Below are 8,421 nucleotides of genomic sequence, written 5' to 3' on the forward strand. Positions count from 1 at the left end.
CGTCGCTGGAGTCGACCAAGGGTTATTTGGCAGTAACTAACCTCCGTTACAATTTTGTCAGTCGAAACTCAAGAAATCTTGGGATTAGCGTCCACATATCGCAAGGAAACACGTGCGTTTTGTTTTCAGAAAAAGTGATACAGATTTATCTTTGGCAAAATGTTTCACTTTGATGTGCACAGTATTTAGCAGCTTCAAGAGCATGTCACCAATTTTATAATGCAACTAGTTGGTGTAATCTAGATGACAGTTGCAGCTGTTACTGAAATTCCATACCAAAGAACGGTTACGCATTCCTAGGTGCTGAAAATACCAGTAAGGAAACAACATTGGCCCGTGGGGAGATCGAACCCACGACCATCGCGTTATTAGCACGACGCTCTAACCAACTGAGCTAACGGGCCGATGCGAAAGTTACAGAATTACGAAAAAATTTTCACCGTCGCTAAATTCCTAACTAAAGGACGAAATGACGACAGCCAAATGAGAAGCGGATTAATTTTAGTTTCGCGCGTACTTGAAGACCCCTAAATGGTATGCAACCCCATCTTGCGCTTCTTTATATCTTGACCTACTTCTACCTGATGCACCGCGCTAGACTGTAGTCCATCTTATCGGAAGAAATGATTGCGCTGAAGCTGAGTGTTGTTTTATGATTCCTGTTTTTCTTTTGCTCTTGTAATTACAAAATTATTAGACTATATTTTTAGAAGACTAGTTACCGTATCTAACTTTGGAATCTACAAAGCAAATCATTCGACCGACGTGTATTTCGTTATCAGACGCAACGATGTGTTATAATTTTACAGGATGTTAATATACCTTGTTGGATTACCACCCAGCGGTCAGGCCCGTTAGCTCAGTTGGTTAGAGCGTCGTGCTAATAACGCGAAGGTCGTGGGTTCGATCCCCCCACGGGCCAGTTATTTTTGCCTAGAGTATTCCTGTCTAACTAGGCAAAACGAACAGAGATATGAAAGAACAGGTATGTGTGTTTGAGGTTTACGGACGCTAAACAGCGTGATGAAAGAACAGAAACAGGAGCTGATAATATGAACTCTGATGGGATTCCTTGAGGGCAACTTGATAGTAAAATACGGATCAACAAAGTCAACTGCCTGACGATACGCAAGTATTCTGTGGAAGCGAAGCTATCGCTGTATATTGACCTACGACAGATGATGAAAATAACGATGTTAACAAACAATATATATGTGTTAAGAGTGTCAAAACTTCCTGACGTATCACATCTAAAAATTAAGTAGGTCGCATACATAGTTTGGACCAAAATGTGTTTAAATGGGTGGAGTGAAATTTAAGAGAATGCAACCGAAGTGATGCGTAGTTTATGGTCCTGAATATTCCAAACTAGGTCAAGATCACTGATGGAAGAGGTACAACTCAATAAATAAAAGAGATTGGTTCAATTAGGCTGGTTGATATGGTGCTATGGGTGGCTACCCAAGCTGGTGGCGATGCAAAGACGTCGGTGGTTTGAGACATGAAGATGGCGATGGGCCACTACAATTCCTCAGATTGGGCAAGCAGCACTTACCTCTGCAGCAGTGCGAATTGAGGATCTGCGGCTAATCTTTACAGGCTATGCTTTACCTTGGTCACCTTCGAAACTCAGCTGAATTAAATTTCAAAAATTGAAGCGAACATGCAGTAAGAGATACATACATACATACATACATTAATCCTTGTTCCATAGATCATGAATACGACATTTCGTAAGGATGTAGAACGTGTCACTTTAACGTACGTTTTCTTTACAAAAATTAATTATTTAATTATTTTTTGTACAGTTACTACTTCATATCTAAGAATTCATCTATTCAGTAGAAGGAGCTGTCATTCACAAAATTCTTTTAATTTGCTTTTAAATGTTTTTGGCTATCTGTCAGACTTTTAATACTATTTGGCAAATGACAAGATTTTTGTGGCAGCATAATTCACCCCTTTCTGTGCCAAAGTGAGATTTGATCCAGAGTAGTGAAGATCATCCTTTCTTACAGTGTTGTAGCTATGCACTTCGCTGTTATTTTTGAATTGGGATGGGTTATTAATGACAAATTTCATAAGAGAATGTGTGTATTGCGAAGGTACTGTGAATATCCCGAGTTCCTTAAACAAATGTCTGCAAGATGATCTTGCGTGGGCTCCAGCTATTATTCTGATTACACCCTTTTGTGCAATGAATACTTTCTCTATTAATGACAAATTGCCCCAAAATATGCCGCCATATGAAAACAGTGAATGAAAATAGGCATAATAGGCTAATTTACTAATATGTTTATCACCAAAATTTGCAATAACCCTAATAGCATAAGTAGCTGAAGCTAACCGTTTCAACAGATCATCAATGTGTATCTTCCAATTCAATTTCTCATCAATGCACACATCCAGAAATTTTGAGTATTCTGCCTTAGCAACAGACTTCTGTTCATAGTCTATATTTAACAATGGTATTATGCCATTTACTGTACAGAATGGTATAAACTGTGTTTTCTCAAAATTTAGTGAGAGTCCATTTGCAGAGAACCACTTAATAATTTTTTGAAAAACATTATTTACAATTTCCTTAGCTGATTCTTGCTTGTTGGGTGTGATTACTATAATTGTATCATCGGCAAAAAGAACTAGCTTTGCATCTTCATGAATGTAGAGTGCCAAGTCTTTAATATATATTAAGAAGAATAAGGGACCCAAGATGAAGCCTGTGGGACACCATTCCTGATGCTTCCCCAGTTCAAGTACTCTGCTGATTTTTGCAGACTATCTGTACTGTTAATTTCAACCTTCTGCAATCTTCCACTTAAGTATGAATTAAACCATTTGTGCACTGTCCCACTCATACCACAATCCTTAAGCTTGTTGTTGTGGTCTTCAGTCCTGAGACTGGTTTGATGCAGCTCTCCATGCAATCCTTAAGCTTATCTAGCAGAATTTCATGATTCACACAATCAGAAGCCTTTGAGAGGTGATGGGCGATGTTCAGTTATTTATTGCATTTAATATTTGATCAGTGAAAGCATATATAGCATTTTCTGCTGAAAAGCCTTTCTGAAAACCAAACCGACATTTTGTTAGTACTTCATTTTTAGAAATATATGATGCCACTCTTGAATACATTACTTTTTCAAGAATTTTGGAGAAAGCTGTCAGAAGTGAGATTAGGCGGTAGTGGTTAGCAACAAACACTTTTTTAGGCAATGCTTTAACAATAGTGTATTTCAGTCTATCTAGAAGACTGCCCTGTTTCAGTGAGCTACTACACATGTGGCTGAGAATTCTATTTATTTTTTGGGAACAAGCTTTTAGTACTCTGTTGGAAATGCCATCAGTTGCATGTGAGCTTTTACTTTTGAGTGAATTTATCATTTTCCCAGTTTCAATAGGAGAGTTGGGTTGGATTTCAATTTTATCAAATTGTATAGTACTGCCTCTTCCATATGTTGTTGTTGTGGTCTTCAGTCCTGAGACTGATTTTATGCAGCTCCCCATGCTACCCTATCCTGTGCAAGTTTCTTCATCTCCCAGTACCTACTGCAACCTACATCCTTCTGAATCTGCTTAGTGTATTCATCTCTTGGTCTCCCTCTACGATTTTTACCCTCCACGCTGCCCTCCAATGCTAAATTTGTGATCCCTTGGTGCCACAGAACATGTCCTACCAACCTATCCCTTCTTCTCGTCAAGTTGTGCCACAAACTCCTCTTCTCCCCAATTCTATTCAATACCTCCTCATTAGTTATGTGATCTACCCATCTAATCTTCAGCATTCTTCTGTAGCACCACATTTCGAAAGCTTCTATTCTCTTCCTGTCCAAACTTTGTTTTCTACTTCGGACTTCTTGTTAACAAACTTTTCATTGTGTTTGATACAAATACAGTCTTCCTGTGCTCTCGCTTGCCCTGTTTCCCTATCCTCAATATTACAAATTGTTTTAATTTTACTATCAGATGTGCTAATCTCAGACATAATGCACATACTTCTGGACTTTTTAATAACTTTTCTTAATACAGTGCAGTAGTTTTTATAATGTTTCGTTGTTTCGGGATCATTACTCCTCATAGCTATAGGATACATTTCCCTTTTCCGTTTACAAGATATTTTTATCCCTTTAGTGAGCCATGGCCTTTTACATGGTTTCTTAAAATTATATTTCACTGTTTTCTTAGGGAAACTGTTTTCAAATAAACTCACAAAGGTATCATGAAACACGTCAAATTTTGAATTAGCATCATTTCCCCCGTACACCTCGTCCCAGTCTAACTGTTGCAAATTTTCCGTAACACTTTGAATTGTTAAATCATTAATTGAATGCAGTACTTTGGAAGACTGTTTTGCATTACTGTATGGAGCTATATCATATACTGTGACTAGTTGTGCATCATGATCAGAAAGACCATTCTTAACAGGAAAAGTTTTTATTTTATCACATTTATCTTGAGCTATGGAAACATTATCTATCAGTGTGCTGCTTTCCTGTACCATCCACGTAGGAAAATCAGTAACTAACATCAAATTGAAAGAACCAAGTAATAGTTCAAGGTCAAGCTTCCAATCGGACTCTTACAGAAAATCTACATTGAAGTCCACACAAACAATAATCTGCTTTCCTCTGTCTGACAGATAGCACAACAAAGAATCGAAGTTTTTCAAAAATAGTTCAATATTTCCCAATTGGGACCTATACATGGCTGTAATTATAAAAGTGCCATTATTTAGTTTAAGCTTACACGCACATGCTTCTATATGTTGCTCTATGCAAAATTTTTAGTTTCCAAATTTTTCACGCTATGACAGATTTTAACATATATGGCAACGCCTCCTCTCTCCGTAGTGTCTCTACTTGTTTGTGCTGAAAGCTTATATCCACCTACATTTACCATTTCCATCCTGTGACTATACGATATACAGACAGGCACAATACATGTATTTCACCCTCAGTTTCTAAATCTTCTAAACAAACAAGAAGTCATCTACTTTGTTTTTTAAACCTGTTATAGTCTGAAGCAATATACTAACATTTTTCACTGTGCTTGTATGTGAGTCTTGTGACATACTAACATTATTTTTCACTGTACTGTTATAAGAATCTTGTGATATTTAAACTTCTATAGGATCTGCCTGCCTGAACTTCTCATTAAGCTTAATTTCAATCAATCTAGGGTGATTGGACACTGATCTTAGCCTAAAAAGTACTCCCATGAGTTTCAGTGCCCCCCCCCCCCCCCATCCCGGCCAGTTTACCCCACCCTTTCCTATTGATGCGCAGGACATGTCTTGTGAAGTGCCACCAACCAATACCATCAACAGGAACCAAACCTATGCCTGACAAAGTAGCCACCTGAAGCACCTCCATGTTGACTCTCCTGACAGAACTGTTCAATTGGGGCTGATCATACTGCATGCAAGCAGGAAGCAAGCCAACATTTATATGGTTCGTTGCAGATGCTATTTTTACCAGGTCACACTCAATATTGTAGCCCTGATCCCTAGCAACACTGTTTCCCTCTCCACCCACTACCACAACATGATCCCGCTTTGTAAAACACTTGCACAATGATCCTACAACCTCTATCACTTGGCTAAGACATGCACTGGGCTTGAAAATACTTGTGATCTGGTACCTGTCACCTAATTTTGCCTGCAAGATCTGGCCCACGCCTCTTCCATGGCCACTACATAACAACAGAACTTTTCCCCTACTTTCTACTTTTTTGCAATAGTTGGTTTCCTAGCGAAAGTCTGTTGAATGCTGACTACACCCACATCTACTTGAGCCTCTTCCTTAGTTGAATGAGGTAGCAAGGCTATTCTGTTGTTTGTGGCAATGCTGCAACTGTCAGACACTGTTCTATTTCTGTGGCCCCTGTTCCTTGCTACCACTTACCACCTGTCTTCACCCTTCTCCCCCCTTAACCTCATCAGTTCCTCCCTATCACTATCCAGTTCAGCCTGAAGGGCTCTTATCTTCCTTTCCTGTTCCGCTGTTTTCCTATCCCTTGAAAATAATCTCTAGTACCATGGAAGAGACCCATTTACGTCCCCGTTTCCCATGCCACTACATAAACCCCACTGTAACCATCTGCCACAACAGCTGCACAGAACTCCAGAAACGACTTTCCTACGGTAGCTCAAACACTCTCGCTTGTGGTTGTTTACAATCTTTTTACAAAATATTATTCTAAGCAATAACAGTAATATTCCATTGATAACAGATCACGAGAGTCACTAAATTATGTGAAACACTAATATAAGTGTGTACTATTAATATAGTAACGTAATACAGTTAAACTAACGTTAAAAATCAAAACTTGTATACCCGAAAAATTAAGCCTAAGATCGCGTATGCGCGATACGTACTTTACGCGTTTTGAAAGGAAATAAAAGATAGAACTTAAGACCTTTAATTCCCCGAGTAGATACGGCACTAATAAATATATGTGTAATGAAAACGACCTAAATTGTTCACTTAATACTTAAATAAATCTCTTACATTTGTATGTAAACGTACATCTAAAGTACGCGGAAACTGGCTGTGAGGTTTTTTTTTTTCCTTCGACAAATACTTTGAAACGAGTGAAACTTACAATAGGTAATATAAAACACAGTCTAACGTCGTTATGACGTGATATTAACTTAATTGACAGTTTTTAAAGAATTAATCACTTACCTTCACGAGCTTGATATTCGAGCATGTGTGATCTACGCCAGTGCTGCCAACCAAAAAAAGAGGGAGGAATTAAATTTGCCTGCCCCTTCGCTCTTCCTAGAGTTAACTGGCAAGAACTTTGAGCTCTCATAATGGAAATGCGTAGACCGACAATAGACGAATTTCACGGAAAAATCTTTTCTTTTCTTTAAATCTTTAAGCTCGTTGTCTCCTCGCAAGATTGGGTCCTAGAATTCCCTGCAGCTTTTGATGTTGTTTCATTCTCATTATGTCAATGAATACATGAAATGAAAAGCATTGGGTAATACGTCTGTAAATTTCATATATTTCCATGAATAAACAATTAGACCGTAGACGATGTAGACCGCACATGACGACAGCAGCATTTGGATTAATCAAAAGGTGATATTTCGTTCCATAGGTAAAGGCGTTAGAAAATTTGCGTACACATTTTTCGAGAGTAAGTCATTGAATTTACAGGCTGAAGCTAAGATGTGATATCGTTACCGAGCAGATGAGGATGGTCTTCTATTTGACAGTATTTATTAGTGTCTACAAATTACGAACTGAGTGACAAGTGCCATTATACATCTGTCTTTTAACAATATGTTGGTCCTCAGATCTACAGCTCTATGAATAATGATACGGCAGAGTGTTAATATCTAACTCATTACAAGAGTTTTCTTCATAATCAAGTTATTTTTCCTCTTGTGCCTTTGTCCCACGTCTAATATCGGCATTATTAGTAACAAGGTTGGCATTTTAATCTAAGGGGTGGCCTGGTGCCCTCCTATCATCACCCCTGCCCCTAGAACGGAATGTGTGCACCCCAACTGTCATTCAAGTGGCAGTAGTCGAAAGGTTCCTAAATTTTTGCGAATCGTGTAACCGAGGCTGGACTTCGCTACCAGTCCGGTGTTCGCCATGTGGGGTGTGGGAAACTGCCTAAAAACCACATTCTGGCTGGTTGGCACAGTGACCCCAGGCTTAATTCGCCGGGGAAGATTCGATCCTGGCGCACCTCTCCATCCCGGAGGCGGTGGTTTAGCCCACACGGCTATCCGGGCGGATCCTGTTCATAGTCAATGTTTTCTAATGTATTATGCTTCTTACCTTGATAATCTTTAGGTATCTGTAATGGATTAAGACAAAATCATGAAACACAAACGTTTATTTTGTCTAAAAGCCGGACAGTATGGATAGAAACGGGTGTAATCTCTGCATATAAAGGCAAAGTCCCAACGGCCTCACTCACTCGCTCGCTCACTCACTCAGACTCATCACCGTCTTCAGAAATATGTCGCTATTAAAGCAATTTTGTAACCAGGCCTATAAAAATTAGTGTTTAGTTTCTCGGTCAGAAATAAAGAAACACGTATTTCAGAATTTTTGGGAATTTAGCCCCTACAGGGATGAAGTAGTGGGTGGAAGTTTTTCTCTGAAAACATATCGTTATTAAAGCACTACTAAATTATTTTTAAAGCTACATCTTTCAACATTGGTATTGGTAAAAGAAAAAAACCTTTTTCAGTGTTGTTAAAAATTCAACCACGACAGGGGTGAAAAAAGGGTGCATTTGACTCCTCTGTTCGAAATAAAAAGTATGCATGTCATTCTCTTAGGAAATTCAAGCAATAAGGAGGGGTAATAGCGGATGAAACGTTTTATGAAAAAAATTCATTACGAAAGAATTTTTAAAGCTAAATTTAGGAAAACTTGTGTTCGGCTTCTCAGT

At 38.6% G+C, this 8,421-nt stretch overlaps 2 non-coding genes across 2 annotated transcripts; one reads left to right on the top strand and one right to left on the bottom strand.

Annotated features, from left to right (window-relative positions):
• Positions 1 to 330: 330 nt before the first annotated feature.
• Positions 331 to 404, bottom strand: Trnai-aau (transfer RNA isoleucine (anticodon AAU)). Its single transcript has one exon. It is a non-coding gene; the product is annotated as a tRNA-Ile (tRNA).
• Positions 405 to 848: 444 nt separating this feature from the next.
• Positions 849 to 922, top strand: Trnai-aau (transfer RNA isoleucine (anticodon AAU)). The gene has a single exon. It is a non-coding gene; the product is annotated as a tRNA-Ile (tRNA).
• Positions 923 to 8,421: the final 7,499 nt, after the last annotated feature.

The sequence above is a fragment of the Schistocerca serialis genome, chromosome 7, assembly GCF_023864345.2.
Source record: "Schistocerca serialis cubense isolate TAMUIC-IGC-003099 chromosome 7, iqSchSeri2.2, whole genome shotgun sequence".
NCBI classification, from domain to species: domain Eukaryota; kingdom Metazoa; phylum Arthropoda; class Insecta; order Orthoptera; family Acrididae; genus Schistocerca; species Schistocerca serialis.